Source organism: Psittacula echo (genome assembly GCF_963264785.1).
Source record: "Psittacula echo genome assembly, chromosome: 2".
Taxonomy (NCBI): domain Eukaryota; kingdom Metazoa; phylum Chordata; class Aves; order Psittaciformes; family Psittacidae; genus Psittacula; species Psittacula echo.
Genome location: NC_137737.1, coordinates 15817986 through 15833061, shown reverse-complemented (window position 1 = coordinate 15833061; position 15076 = coordinate 15817986).

The window sequence follows — 15076 nt, the reverse complement described above, 5'->3', positions numbered from 1 at the left end:
CCATGAGAGATAGATATAGATGAATTAATACATCAATATCTACAGATAGGTGAATTTGAATATAGCTAAGTACAACTAAGGGGAAAATGTCAGTGCAAGCTAGGTAAGGGGGAGTTAGGTTGTGTCATTCCCTTTGTTGGGGGGAGCTGCTGCAACAAGGGGAAGCTGGAAGGTGCAGTGTTCTTATATGGGATTCCCAGCCAGGGGCTATGAATGTGCCGTCACAGCACAGCAAGGTGGACCACAGTCATAGAGCACCAAACCTGTACATGTTCCTCATCACATATTTAAATGCACCAAGCTATGCAAAAATCTGCTTATGTGCTACTAGCCCCACATAAAAACTAATCATCTCTGCCCTTAACTCATGAACACTGGACACTGGGGTTATTTCTTCACTGCCAGGCTGCTCAGTGTCTGCTTCCCAAGCAGCCAGGTCCCATGACAGTGCTGCTGTATTTTTCATTATGCTATTCTGCACATGTAGTTTTACATAAAAACACATCACTTTGTCCCTGAGGCTTTTCCTCTTCCCAGGCTTTCATCTGCTCCTTTTTTTTTTTTTCTCTTTCTAAAACTAGACATGGCCTTTCACTCTCCTTCCTCTGCTCATTTTTTTGTCCCCCTTTCCACTCCCCCTCTTTTTAATAAGGTTTGGGTTTCATTTCTGTGACCCATCCTACACTGTTTGACCCGAGTGTCTCACAATCTTTTAATAAGTCTTTTCTCACAACATGTAGAGATATTTCCCTTTTTTAACAGATGAGAGGCTCGGCTGTTTCAAGGCTTAGGTGTTCAGATGAAATTCAGTGAGGAGGTAACTGCCTCAATTCTTTTATGCTCCTGCGTTGCAGTCATTTCCTTGGGACCATAACAAAGCATCTTGGGACCTGGCAGGTCACTGAAGTTTTTGCTAGTGATGCCACTCTCCTTTCTCACTTTTCCTTAGATCCCAGTCTTTTTTACTGTTTTTTGTGCTTCCTTTTGTGAAAAAGAAAAACAAAGAAAGAAAAAGGACGCTGCCCTCACCCTGCCTTTTCATTTCCATTCTCCTTTATGCACTTACAGTAAGAAGATTAGAGGGCTGTTTACTTTTTCCCCTCTATGGTATTCCATACCATTCATATCATGCTCAGATCCCACATTTTTCAATATACCATCACTCTTGTCACATATATATATATGTACATACACACACACACACAGAGATATCATTCCTTAGTCAACCATGCACCAAGTGTGAAGTTGCTGGAGAAGGACTGGCAGCTCCAAAGGGATATATATCATGTGTCCCCCAAAATGGCCAAATATTTGCCAAACAAAATTTTAACAAAGTAGTCCATTACCCTACACACACTTCTCTCCTGGGGAGAGAAGCAGCCATTCTCATAGGACACAAGGTATTCATGTCTTTAAAGGCGTTACAGAAAGGTACTCATTAACCAAGTGAAATAAGAACGTCAAGGAATTAGATGCCAAGCCTACCTCCTCATTTATGTCAAACCCCTTGTCTTGTTGCAGAAGGGGATGGAGGCACAAGGGAAGCAAAGAGATGTCAAGTCTTGAAGTATGAGCTTTCAAGAGTAGTTTGTTCAGTTTCTACCACACATGAAATTTTGACGTGAGTAAGGAGATGGATGATGTGCTCTGGTGTTCAGGTAGACACCGAATACTGTGTTTGATCACCCTTTTATGATTCTTTTGTTCTTTCTGAATCTCTACACAGGAGAAAGAAAAAAACATATTTTCAACGGGTAGCAGTTGAAAGGAAGAGAAATATTTCACATCTGAGTAAAAGAAACAGGAAGGTCCTGATGTGTAACAGTAGATGCTCCTTGCATAGCTCAGATCTTGCTTTTCCAATACATAATCAAAACTCACTGCAAGTTTTGTGCATGCAGAGAAGAAACCTCCAAATGCAGCTGCACTGCACTATATGGATTCTTCAGGGTCCCAAGGGGCAGCTTCGATTTCTCAGTAACAAATCATTGCCCAAGTGCTAGAAAACATTTGTGGGAATGAGATCCAGCTCCTGAAATCTCAAGCATAAGTAGGGTCCTTCCCAGGAGTGAAGAGCTGCTGAGGCTTGTTTCTCAGCCCTGGAGGCTGAGGGACCACTCGTTAGCAAGAAGGGAATTGCTGACTGGAGCAATGCAGAGAGAGGAAGAAGATTTTGCCTCTCTTATTAGTTGAGCTCTCTTAGCCTAGACCTGTGTGTTTGTGGGTGGACTAAAGCATGAAAGACAGCCCTTCATTTTAGTATTGGGTGGCTGTGGTTGGCAGGAGACAAGATCCACCCACAAACATTACAGTATTTTCACACTTGGCTTGAATATCTGTCCCAAAACCACCGTGTAACAAAGCAAATCCTTCCTAAAGATATTAGAACTTATTTTAAAAGCAGTGTAATTTAACTGCATAATATTCTCTAATGGGATGAATTGCTTAAGTTACTCAATTGCTTTAATAACTGCAGTCACAGATAGGCTGAAGGAGGCCTTGGTGGAAGAATTCAGAAGGGACTCCCAGAAGCTGTTGGCATGTACAGTGATAACGAGGTGATAGCATTTTCAGAACTGACCTTGTTTCCATCATTTAAAAGAAATCCTCCCCATGATAAAGAGAGTTCTAGGACATGTCTGTATCAGATAATTGCACTGTAATGGAGATAAACATGCAATAAACGCTGTTGCATGCTGCGAGTTAGACTAATCTCACATGAAAATCAAGATGCTTGGGCTGCAAAACCATTCAGGTTATCCTGGACGACAGCATTTGTATTTTCCTTGCAACTTTATTAATATTTTACTAGGAGGACAAGATGATCTGCTTCAGCATGTGTGAGAGCCTCTGCCGGAGGCAGCAAGCACTGTGCCGCATGGCCTCTCACCCCTCCAGGGTTGAGGGAGCCGCTTTCTGCCCACACCACCCTGCAAAGGGCATAGTCTTCACGTCAGCCTGAGCCTGACTCACCTCCTGCATATGGAGACTGGAGAACGGGTCACAAAGTCACAGTAACACGTCTATCCAATTACACAAAAAAAAAAACCAGCACTGAAGGCACTGGAAACCTTTGTGGTTTGGAAAAATAGCCATGCAAGGGCACCGCGTAGCTTAACAACCTGTTGTACCCAGACACAGACTGTGAGCCTAGGTGAGGGTACACAGAGGACATGGTCTTACTCTTCTGCCACAGGCTCCCACTGCAGTGTGGGTGCATCTCTCTGCACCTTCATTTTCCAGCCATAAAACAGGATAGTGCTTCTTCCCTAGCTCCCAGGCACACTGAGAGGGTAAACACATTGGAGAGATCACAGCTATTCAGGCGCCACAGTGACTGTGGGGAAGGAGCAGTGGGAATATAGCAGCACCAGAGATAGAAACCTGTGGGCACAGATGTCTGTGTATGTTATCCCGTGGGCTGGTTACTTACCCCATGTGTTCAGACTCGATAGACACAGACACTCAAATTGAGCACAGGCTGTTTGGTTATCTGCCCCACAATGGCTTTTACAGACACTAGTTGCATAACCTACCTAGATAAGGGTAACACATAATGCGGCTTCTCAGCTGTTTTTTGAAAGTGAAACTTGAGGGGAGAGAATAAGTTCTCCCTGGATATTTTTGCTTTTCCCTTTTTGATACATTTTCTATTTCAAAATCAAGGCTTTTTTTATTATTTTCATAAAATAAATTATGTACTCCCTCTAGTGTCAGAAATTGTATATGGGCTTAAACCATGTTTGATCAAATGCTGCCATAAATGCTAAAGCAAGGTTCCATTTCATTTCCCCACATTTCAAGGTTAATAGGCTACAGTGATATGTAGAATTAACAACAATCCTACACACTGCTGTTCTGCCTCCTCAGGGCTGCGGCTAGAGAAAAGAAATATACTATTAAACAGTGAAAAAAAATAAGTACTTGCCTTACTTATAAAGCCAGGTCTTTGATTAAGGCTTTTTGCCACCTTCTTTAATTCTAGTTCCAAACTGCTGCTTTGAAAGGGAACATCTGAAAAGCCAAATTGTGCAACAGAAATGTGACACAGGCGAGAGCCGGAATAAGACGAAAATACTGGGAAGGACTACTGAAATTCATCAGAGAACAAAAAGGGAACCTCCTTAGTGCCTTGAGATCTATCATTTTGTCAGGGGCTTCCCCAGATCTTATTTTACCATAAGTTGTGAGCATTTGGAGCCCCCTTTAAGCGCCCAGAGCAGTTCCTCAAGGTTGAACCCCTCAGCTGCACAAGGTGCTCAATGCATTGCTGCTTCTGCTCGAGAGGAGTCAAAGCCAGTCACGCTTCAAGGCCCATGCTCCCCTACCCAGATTTTCTGAAGTGTCATTGCTAGGGTTTTGCCAAAAAGTCTGGGGGGAGGAGAGTTCTCTGTTGCACGTAGGAAATCACTGCTGGCTTCTAGCTGCGACATATTGACCAGGATATTGGATGCCCTCTATGGGTTCCTTCTCTGCTGCTGTTTTTAAATCATGGGTAGAGGTAACAGCCTCTGTTTCCACTAATTGGAAAAATTAATGTCCCTGACAGCTGGCTGCCTGCAGAGGCTCTGGCCTTCCTGCCAAGCAAGGTCGCAGAAAGGTACAGCTTGGTCCAGTGAGCAGTGGCAGGTGGAAATGGAAAACAGAGGAGATATCCCAGCTCCAGGGGAGCCTCAGTCCTTGTGACTGGCCCTGATGAGTTATCATGCTGAGGTGCCTAAAGGCAAGCACACAAATACCGAGGCCATGAGTCTGTATGTCAGTAGCTGCTGACCACTCACATACAAAGCTCCTTTCCTGACCGCTGATTATACGCGTCTAATTTTATCCAGCTGGTTTGAAAGAACTATCATTACTCCTTGCCTAATCCTCCCTCTAAACATCCTGTGCCAGACTGGCAGGCTGTGGCTGTGGGCAGTGCAGGGAGGCAGCAGGCATGCACAGTGCAAGAACAAACTGCAGAAGGGCAAGGATGGATGCTGCATCCTCATGGATGGACTGTGGCCCCAGAGAGGTCTGCAGGACATCCAGGAGTTGCATCAGTACTCACCTGGGATCCACATCTATCCAGGCTTCAGCAGCTTCAAAGCCTCACCTTAAGGAAGTAAAAGAAAACAGTGGACCTTAATGCTGTTGATTTCCTGAAAATATACAAAACTGTGCCCTGAAAATTGTGCCATGGTGTGGCCGGCCCACCTCCTTACCAAAAATACCCCCAGCACTGTGCTGTGCATCCCCCACGACACACCATGATGGAAAGGGAAAAGGCAAAAACAACCATTTCTTCTTTCACTTTTCATGGTGAAAGACCAGCCAGAGCTGAACTGCTAGGAAATCTTTTGAAGGCCTGGAAAACATTACTACAATTTTGCCTATATGGATAAGCATCTGTAGAGCCAGATCATGCTATCTCCTCTTCATCTGTTTGCTGCAGCCAGGTAATGAATAGGCAGCAAGTAGGGATCACCCCCAGCTGGGAGTTCACCATTCTCTTGGGTGACCTTCTGGTTCCCCAGACCTTGCTCATGTCTCAGCTGTTTTCTACTTTTGACCACAACCATCTCCTTCCCATCAAAACAACGTAATTTATTTATTTGCTTGCTTGTTTAGTATTTGTTAATTATTATACTGCTGATGAAGCTGGTGCTCTGTACTGGGTGCTCACCTCAAAGCTGTATGAGTACTCTGAAGCACCCACTCCTACCCGCCTTCAGCTCAGTGGTTAGCCTTAGTAAGGACCTCACAGCTGTTTCCTTTAAAAAGAGAAATAAAATGAGTAAGCTGCTTTGAAGCTGTTGTGTTTCTTTACAAATCACCTGCAAAATGTCCTTTCCCAGCACAGAGGAACAAAGAGGGCTTTCTTTACTACAGCCGTAATTCACTGTCAGCCAACACTTGGCCCAAAAGCTTTCCCTCTCTTCAGTGCTTTTTTATTTCCCTCAAGGATATGCTACCACTGGCTATTCAAGCAGCATCCAGCAGTACCTTGGTTTGTGCCTTTTCAAGTCTTCCTGTTGCTGTTTGTTGCAGACATGTGGTTACACGTGTTTTCAGCAAAATGCTCTTCTACCTCCATTGCCTGATGCTATCCACAGAGAGGTCCCCTCCAGCTGTATGTGAGCGCTTATAAATGCATGTTTTGCCATGTGCCTATGTTCTGGAGGGTGATATCTGTTGTTTCAACTACATCATCTGGGAAAGGCACTCACTGGCTTCTTCACATGCAATCTCTGTAGAGAGCTGGTTGATATGCTCCCTAGCTTCAACAAAGCTACCAATTCTTAGTAATACTTGGGTTGTTTTAAAATACAGTTTAAGATTCTGTTCTCTTTTGTTTAATAAGTGGCAAAACTAGTCAGAGAGTTGTAAAGTATCATATAAAGGCGTTGCAGTTATGATATTTGGTCCAGGTCCCACCAGCAGCTGTGCAAGCTTATGTCTTTTAGACTTTTTAAAGCATACCCTTAAATTGGAAATAACTTGACAAGATGAACTTCTTGCAGAATGTGGGTCCCGGCATGAGAACAAAAAGTAATCTGCCTCATTGTGCCAGGAGTGCTGCATCTAACAGTATCATGCTTTATCTCCAATGATTCACTGCCGTTTAGGAAGGCATTAATGAGCAAAAAATATCCAGAGGTAACTGAATATTTTTTTGCAGTATTTCAAGATGATGACATTGTAAAGACCCTGAGAAACTATGTAGGCTGAGAGGCAGCAGAGAGAAACTGCAACAAGCGGAATTCCGCTTAGCTATGAGGAATTTTTTCCACCATGATGATGGTCAAATACCGGAATATTGTGCAGAGCTGTTGTGCAACACCAGTTTTGGAGATACTCCAGACTCAGCGGGAAATAGCCACAAGCCACCTGATCTATCTGAACCTTCTCTGAGCAGGTTAGATGAGATGACCTTCAAAGGTCTCCAACCAAAATAATGCTATTTTCTGTGACTAAATGCAATAAAATCACACAGCCATCTCTCAGATATTACAGTGAATACTGCATGTTCCATGGCCAGAGAAAGCATTGGCTAAACTAGAGACTCAGTGTGTTCGCCTATTCCCACCACTATCCAGCCTTTTACTTGGCTGTTCTCTAATATGCAGAGTAATTACCACGTCCAATGCAAAACCAGCTCTTCTGTTATTGCCCCACTAGAGGGTGCTTTAGCAATATAAATCTTAAAAACTTGATTTAACGCTTTGTAAGAGCCATTATGCTGGAAACCTACTTCGCGTCTTGGAGACTGACAATTCTTTGAGACAGTCTGAAAAACTCTGCAATAATGGATCCAGGATGCTGCATTTGTGCATGCGTGATATGCATGCAAACAACACAAATAAACACAATAAGTTCGTAAGGGATTGTTTCCTGAAAGCCAAGAAACTGGAAAAGGTTTTGCACTAATCCATTCCACATCAGCTGTCCTGCAACGTGAGAATTTTCAAGTTTTTCTTCAGTTTGCTGGTATCTGTATCTTGGGTCACCGCTCCACAACTAGACATAAAAGCCAGTCTATATTCAGATCATTTGAGTTGCTGTTAACAGGATTTGCATGGTTTTTAACTTTTGTGATTTTACCTTGAGTGTCCTGATAGTAAGAGGTTTTGCTTTTGCCCCTGTTTTTAAAGGACAACCCTTACAGCATGCTATTTACTTGGAAGTGTTTATGTTCCTTGCACAAAAAGTAATGAAAATACAGCCCCTCTGAAACCATCATCAAAATACTTATGAACATCTGCGGAGCCATCACTGGCAGACAGGCTTAAGTATTAATAGTCTTAAGTATTCATACTTAGGAGGCAAATACAAACAGCCCCCTTCCTGATATCTCTCCTGAAGATCCTGGATACACAAGAATGGAAGGAAAAGATTCTCCTTTAGCTCTTGTTGTAGGAGTGGCTGCAGTTGTCATGCACAATCTTTTTGTGTTATGAAAAAACATGATGGGTCACACAGAGTCAGATTCTTGGTGATGCTGTTTCACCCAAGCTCTTCTTGCCACTATCTGCTCTGTTGCTGAAACTCAACAGGGACCTGACATTTATCATCAGGTAAATATGGCAAATAGTGGCTGGGGCATTGTTCAGGTTTGCTCTACTGTAGCGTTTGACATGCATGACGGCACAGTAATAAACCTGCAGGCAGTTTTATAGTAACCTACAAATCTGTCATTTAGCCCCATGAGAAAAGCATTCTGCTACTGGCAAGTGGTAGTCCTGGCTTCAACAGTGAGAAAACTGAACTAAAACCAACCTTGGTTGTTTTGGGGTTTTTTCCACAAGTTGTGAAAACTCGGTCAGAATTATATATATTTATAAAATAATGTGAGAAATGGTGGGATGAATAAAAGGAGTAGGAGCCTTACCTTCACTTTTTATTCACCAGCAGTGGCTGAGTTTCAATGCATCCAGATGAGACCAGAGAGAATTCCACTTGAAGTTCTCTGGTGTATCTGCCTTCATCTGGTTCTCCTGAAAGCTAATCTACTTACCTAGTGGTGGGCTAAAATAATCTCTGACTCCATTTCAGACACAAAAATGTCTCTGGCTATGTCTCAGCTAGTCTTGTTTTTCTCTTGAAAACACCTCCTTGCGTGTTAGCACCTTGTCCAACTCCATCAGTAGCACACAGTTAAGTGTTCAGGCACTGGTTCAAGACAGGAGGTGGATGAAAATGGGAAGGCAAAGGGCAATGTGCAGTCTGAGGGGGTTCACAAACTGCAAAAAGAAAGAGAAACTGGTATGGAAAAAAGAATGGATTTCACAGGAGTGGAAACCTCTTGCAGGTAAGTAAGTTCCTACTGGAAGTCTTGAAGGCAAATGAGCTCACAGGTCTTGGCATCTCCTTGAAGAAGCTGTCTGAAGGACAGAAGTGCAAACTTCTTCCTGACAGAGAAGGCTGTGTGGCACAGTGTTGTGGTTTAAGCCCAGCTGTAAATCAGAGCCACGCAGCCGCTCTCTCACTCCCCCGCCTCCACTTCCTCCTCCCTGCTCCCAGAGGGATGGGGAGGAGAATCAAAAGAATGTAACTCCCACGGGTCAAGGTAAGAACACTTCAGTAACTAAGGTATAACACAAACCACTACTGCTACCACCAATAATAATAATGATAAGGGAAATAACAAGGGAAGAGAATACAACTCATCACCATTCACAGACCGATATCCAGCCAGACCCAAGCAGTGATCTAGCCCTTTCGGGTAACTGCCCCCAGTTTATATAGTGGGCATGACGTGCTGTGGTATGGAATGCCTCTTTGGCTAGTTTGGGTCAGGTGTCCTGTCCCTGCTTCCTCCAGGCTTCCCCTCCTCCCTGGCAGAGCATGAGACTCACAAAGTCCTTGGTCAGAGTAAACATTACTGAGCAGTAACTGAAAACATCGGTGTTCCCAGGCTGAAAGTCAAAAACACAGCGCTGCACCAGCTACTAAGAAGGAGAAAAATGACTGCTACTGCTGAACCCAGGACATACAGTAATGGACCAACACCGCCAGCCACAAGCTCTTCTGCCATCTCAAGAGAAGAAGGAAGAAAGATCCCAGAAATCTCACATTATTATGGACAAATATAGAAGATTTTTAATATACAAGTTGTGTAGTGACACAATTATAAAAGCTCAGGAGCAAGCCAAGATACAGCTCCTGAGGGACACAGGTAAACTGGACATATTAACGCTTTCATAATATTGAACAAAATAAGGCAAGAGTCATCCTGATATGATGGGGCAGGAAAATTATCTACTAATTACATTGTGAAAAGTTTAATCGGTTGTCACTAAAAGGGCCACTTGAGATCAGGTATTCAAGGTAGTTAATACCAGCAGCCAAACATAAGAAACCAGGCTGCAGCAGAGAATGGATAGATTGCCAGTGTCCATGAAAGTTAGAGGCTCTCAGACCTGGTGCTTTAGAAATCCCCAGCAGGGTACTGGGCTCCAGTCACAAGTTTCAGCTGAAGGGGCGTTGCTTGAGCCAGGTGAGGTGTTCACAGTCCCCTGCCAGCTCCCCTCCAGCTCAGAGCCAGGAACTCCTGCAGCTGTGTCCCCATAATGAAAAGGCTGTTTTTCAGCCTGGTCACAATCCCTGGTCCAGCTCCCTGCTCAGCTGTGCCAAGCAGAGAGAGGCTAATGGGCAGGAAACAATGGCTGTGGCCACAATCTCTTCTTGGAAGTTACCCTGCAAAGCCACCCTTCAGAAGCCAGCCAGAGCAGTCTCAGAGCTTTAGAGAGCTTCAGAGAGCTTAGGTAATAAAAGAGATTTCACAGCAGAGGATGGTTAATGATCTTCCTATCTCTGAAAAGGAGGAGAAAAGAGGGACAAAGAAATTATTGACTAGTCAGTTTATCTTGTTTTCCTCTCCCAGATCTGGAGGAAGTAATAAAGCAACCTGTAGCCATCTAAAGGAGATCAATGATGGTCAGCGTGGATTTGTCAAGAATAGATCATGAAAAGTTTATTTCCTCCTATGACAAGGTAACAAGCTGTGTGAATTGGAGAGAAGCGCTTACTGTCATCACTTTCATACCTTCACTGTCGCTACCCTCTTTTCACTGGCCTATACAACAGACCCATAAACAAGCGAGTGAAATGTGTACTAGCTGAAGGTGTTATATAACTGACTAGGAAACCCACACTTAGGTACTAGCTACCTATGGTTCAGAGTTAACACAGAATGATGTATCAAGCAAGATTTCCCAAGGATCTGCCCTCCATCCAGTATTATTCAATATTTTCATTAATGACTTAGATGATGAATTAACAAGTATACTTTATTAAATTTTCAAGCAACACCAGTGCTGGAAAGGCTACAAGCACACAGGAGAGCAGAACTAGAATTTAAAACATTCTTGATAAATTAGGAAAGTTGCCTGAAAGTAATAGGCAAAAATTCAATAAGGACATGCAAAGTTCTATGTTTATTTCTCAAAACGGACAATAGAAAATGCCTGTCTGTGCAACAGTACTGTGTACTGCTTTACAGTGGATAAAGCTAAAGTACAGCTTTACAGTGAATCACAAACTGATCCTGAGTCGGAAGTACCACACAGTTGCAAAACAGGCAAAGAGCATCCTGGTGTATCTGAGCTAGACTTCCTTTCCTGATCCAGATGAAGAAAATTCTGTCTGTACTTGTAAGCAATAAGTGTCCAGTTTTGGACAGCACTAGTCACGAAAAGTACTGGTCAACTGGAGATGGACTGGATAAGAATGGTGAGGATGAAAAGAAGTCTAGAAGGCGTGATCTATGCTATGAGAAGACATTGAAGAAAATGAGGCAGTTTAATCTACTGAAGCTGACAGAAACTATACTGGCTCTCAAATATGCAGGAAACAGCCAAATATAGAGTACAAGTAAACTGTTTTCCATGTCCGTGCTGAGAAAGCAATGATGAGTTGAAATAAGAAGAATTTAGAATGGGTACCAGCAGAAACAGTAAGGCAAGCAAAGCTTTGATCAGATTGCTCAATGAGGATGTAGACTCTGTCTTTAGAGGTTTTGAAAGACAATATAGACATCTACCAAGAATGAAACAGATGTAGGTTACACCGCCTGGGACAAGGGAATGGCCTCTTGCTCTTAAGGAAACCTCATAAGCTCAGCTCTGAGACTTTTGGCTGACGGTATGGAAGTTCTCAATGAAAATGTTTGACACAGCTGAAACTGGTTTGAACTCTTTCTAGAAAAACCATTCATCACAAGCTTAAGGGAAGATGCATTGTTCTACTCACATCACCACATGAAGAACTTTAAAAAACAGAAAGTCCCTGTACCCCAAAAATTTGGATCTGGAAATTGAGAGCAGCTAATTTTTCACTCCTTCAGCCTGGGCTGAAGAAGCAGGAAGGGAACTGGAAGGGCAAAAAATTCCTAACCTTCTGGAGAAGCTTAAGCTGCCTCCTCTCTCGGGAAACTGCTCATTCCTCATTGTTTAGGTATCACTATGCCGAGCAGATCCAGGGAAAAGGAATGTCGAACAAATCCTTTCATTAAAAACATAAGTCTCTCTTTCCCCTAAACGGTTCATCCTATTTGAACAAAGGATGGTGGAGCAACCAGATTCTGCAACCAAGTCATAATTTTGCATGCATAATTATTTACCATGATACCATAGGTCCTGTCTTGCCTCTGAAAACAGGGATAGGCTCCACCTGATGTTATTTCAGATTGCTAATGTAATCCCACCTCATCAGAACAAAGATTAACTCCCTGCAATTACTTGTCCAATTTCCTATCAGCAGTTTCAATAAATTGAATTGATTTACTTTAAAACACTTACCTAAGGCACCTGCCACACAGTAAACAAGAAACTGCATTGGGCAAACTCTGCCAACATTGCAGACTCCAATAAACTCCAAAACTAAGGGACATGCCTGTGTTACTTCATTTTAGCAAGCTTTTGTGCATATGCAATATGGTACAGCATTTAATTACAGGGTCACATACTATTTTATCCATGGTGCTGCTGGGTAACTTACTGCCCTGAATGGACAGCGATTGATTAATGAGCAATTTTATCTTGTCTCTATCAGTATATGGCTTCACACACATGTCATATCCTGACCTGCATTAAGTTTTTTTAATTTTCTTATGTGTTTTCTGTATGCTGTCCTCTTAATACCTTAGGGCTCAATTCACGTCAGATTTAGGTGTCAAAAGTGGTCTGAGGAGCTGACTAATGAAATTGCCACATTTAAAAGCCTGATTTCCTGTCAGCTGAGCCACAGCATCACATATTTTCTCTTGGCCTAAATAACTTCTTACACAAATAGTTTACCTTCTGATCCTTTTGTAACACAGGTCAGCTGAAGTATTCAGTTCATCTGTGGGAAGATCTTAACATAAAGCAACTCAATCACATATGATAATGTCACCTTAGAGACAGAACTGGAAGGGACTTTACAGAGACCTTTCAGGATGGGTAGGGAAGGAGATGATGGGATTTGGGGGTGCCTGAAGCAGACCTAAGGGGTCTGGGTTGTATAGAAAAGCTCCTCCAAGGTCACTGGGAGGGTGCAGATTAGTTATCCCTTGAGTTTGGGATGGGTGCTATGAGGCATATGGGAGTGAGGGAGTGAATTACCTCTTAGCCTCCTTGGCCAAGTACAACAGGGATTCATTTGGAAGAGACCCAGACATTTCAGAAGGGGGAATCCATCTCTATCAAGCTCCTTTATCACTTCTGCATCCATTTCTAAATACAACAGACTGTGTCCTGATCTTCAGTGGCAGAACTAGGTGTGCTGTAATTAGGTTCAGTCACAACTGAATACAATAAGCCCTTAGTGAAAACAAAAATCACTGCATTTATACAGGAAGCCTCACTAGAAGGCTTCTTTACTTTTAATAAGGTTTAAAACTATATATTCTAATCCTGTGTGATGAGCTACACAGATATGTGTGTATCACAAGAGCCTAGTCATCTAGAGTTAAATCAGGGCACTTCTAAGCATGAATTGTGAGTACAGGGATTATTACACCAGAGACTCTGAATATGTTCTCTACAAATAGGAAGAGGAATAACAGTTTTCACTGTTGCACACTGTGAGTGCAGTCTTTCAGCATGTAAAGAGTGAAATTAATGTGACATTTTGTCTGATAAACTGTGTAATACTGCAATACATAAGCTATTGGTTACAGTATTTTGGTAGGAGTATAAGTCGTGACCACTACTGAAGTGTGAAGAAAACATCGTATGTCATTATTTTACCTTTCATGTAAAAGAAAAAAAAAAAGTAAGAAGCAATTGTTCAGTTTAATTGTTGTATTTGGTTGTGATTTCTATGCCTGTCAAATAGCAGTTAGCAGGACTATTAAAGAGCATTAGCTCTCTGCTGGTGTTTAATGACAAACAGATATGGTCCATATTCATCAAGCAATTATTTATATCACAACCTTTTAGAAAGCTGCGAATTACCCTTAAGACTTTTGCAGTGAATGATATTTCTAATAAACTGTTAATTTTGCTCCATAAATTGTTCATATTTTTAAGCTGGGAAACTAAAAACTGTGAAATTAAACCTACAGTGCAAGCTGTGCAAATGGCATCTATGAGACTAGGACACAGTTTCAGGTCACTCTAATGTAATAAAAGTGCATCATTACAAGTGAAGTTAAAGGGAGCTGCAGATATTAATATCTGCACAATAGACTTTAATGAGAATAAATGTATGTGACCTGCCAAGGTAAAGAACATACACAGATTTCTTCAATGCTACCACAGGGACAGGCTCAGAGGTGACATCTGTATCAGACTTACCCTCAGACCTTCAGCTGCAGTGGCTTTGTTAGACACCTTTACCCCTCACTGCTGCTCTGCTAGCTCCCTGCTATCAGGATGGCACTGACACTCTGAAGCTTCTTTGCGTTAGCAATACATTTCTGTTGTGATTTAAAAAGCAGAAGGAAATTTTGGGTGGCCAGGCCACACACTTCTCAGTAAGACCAAATATTCTCTGCTGCTAATGGCAGTGGTGCCCCAAAGAGAGGCACACACTCCAAACACACCTGGTTCCTGTCACTGCATGCTTGTCCCAGATTAGAAACTTGCTGAGGCTTTATTCAGTTCTGCCAAGGAGCCTGATTTTACAGGTGCTTCACAAACTAATGGTGCAGACAGGCATCTGGCAAGCTTATCATGAAGACCTTGGAGCTTAATTTCCCTCATTAAGACACCTAAATGCTTTAAGGAAAAAAATCTGGTTCTAAGTGACTGTGAGTGGCTTTGCCTCACTTTGAGAAATGATGGAGGCTCTGCAGACTCTATTCACCAGCCAGCAGATAGGCATCTCCTTCCACCTGGGTTTCCTCAAGATCAGCCTACCAACTACCTACAGATGGCCATGAAATCCCATTGATGTCCAAGCCCACCTGCAAGGTGGACCAAGCCACATAGGAGCCCAGGTGCTACTGAGACTCAAAGGGCCTCTGGCTTCTGAAGCTGGAGTCACAGAGGAGACTGGCACCGACCATTGTACCATGCTGGGTCATAACCCATGCGTATTTCTTCCTAGACACAGTTACCTGCTGGTGGACAGTAGGATAATGTAGCAATACAATCAGAAATCACGCACT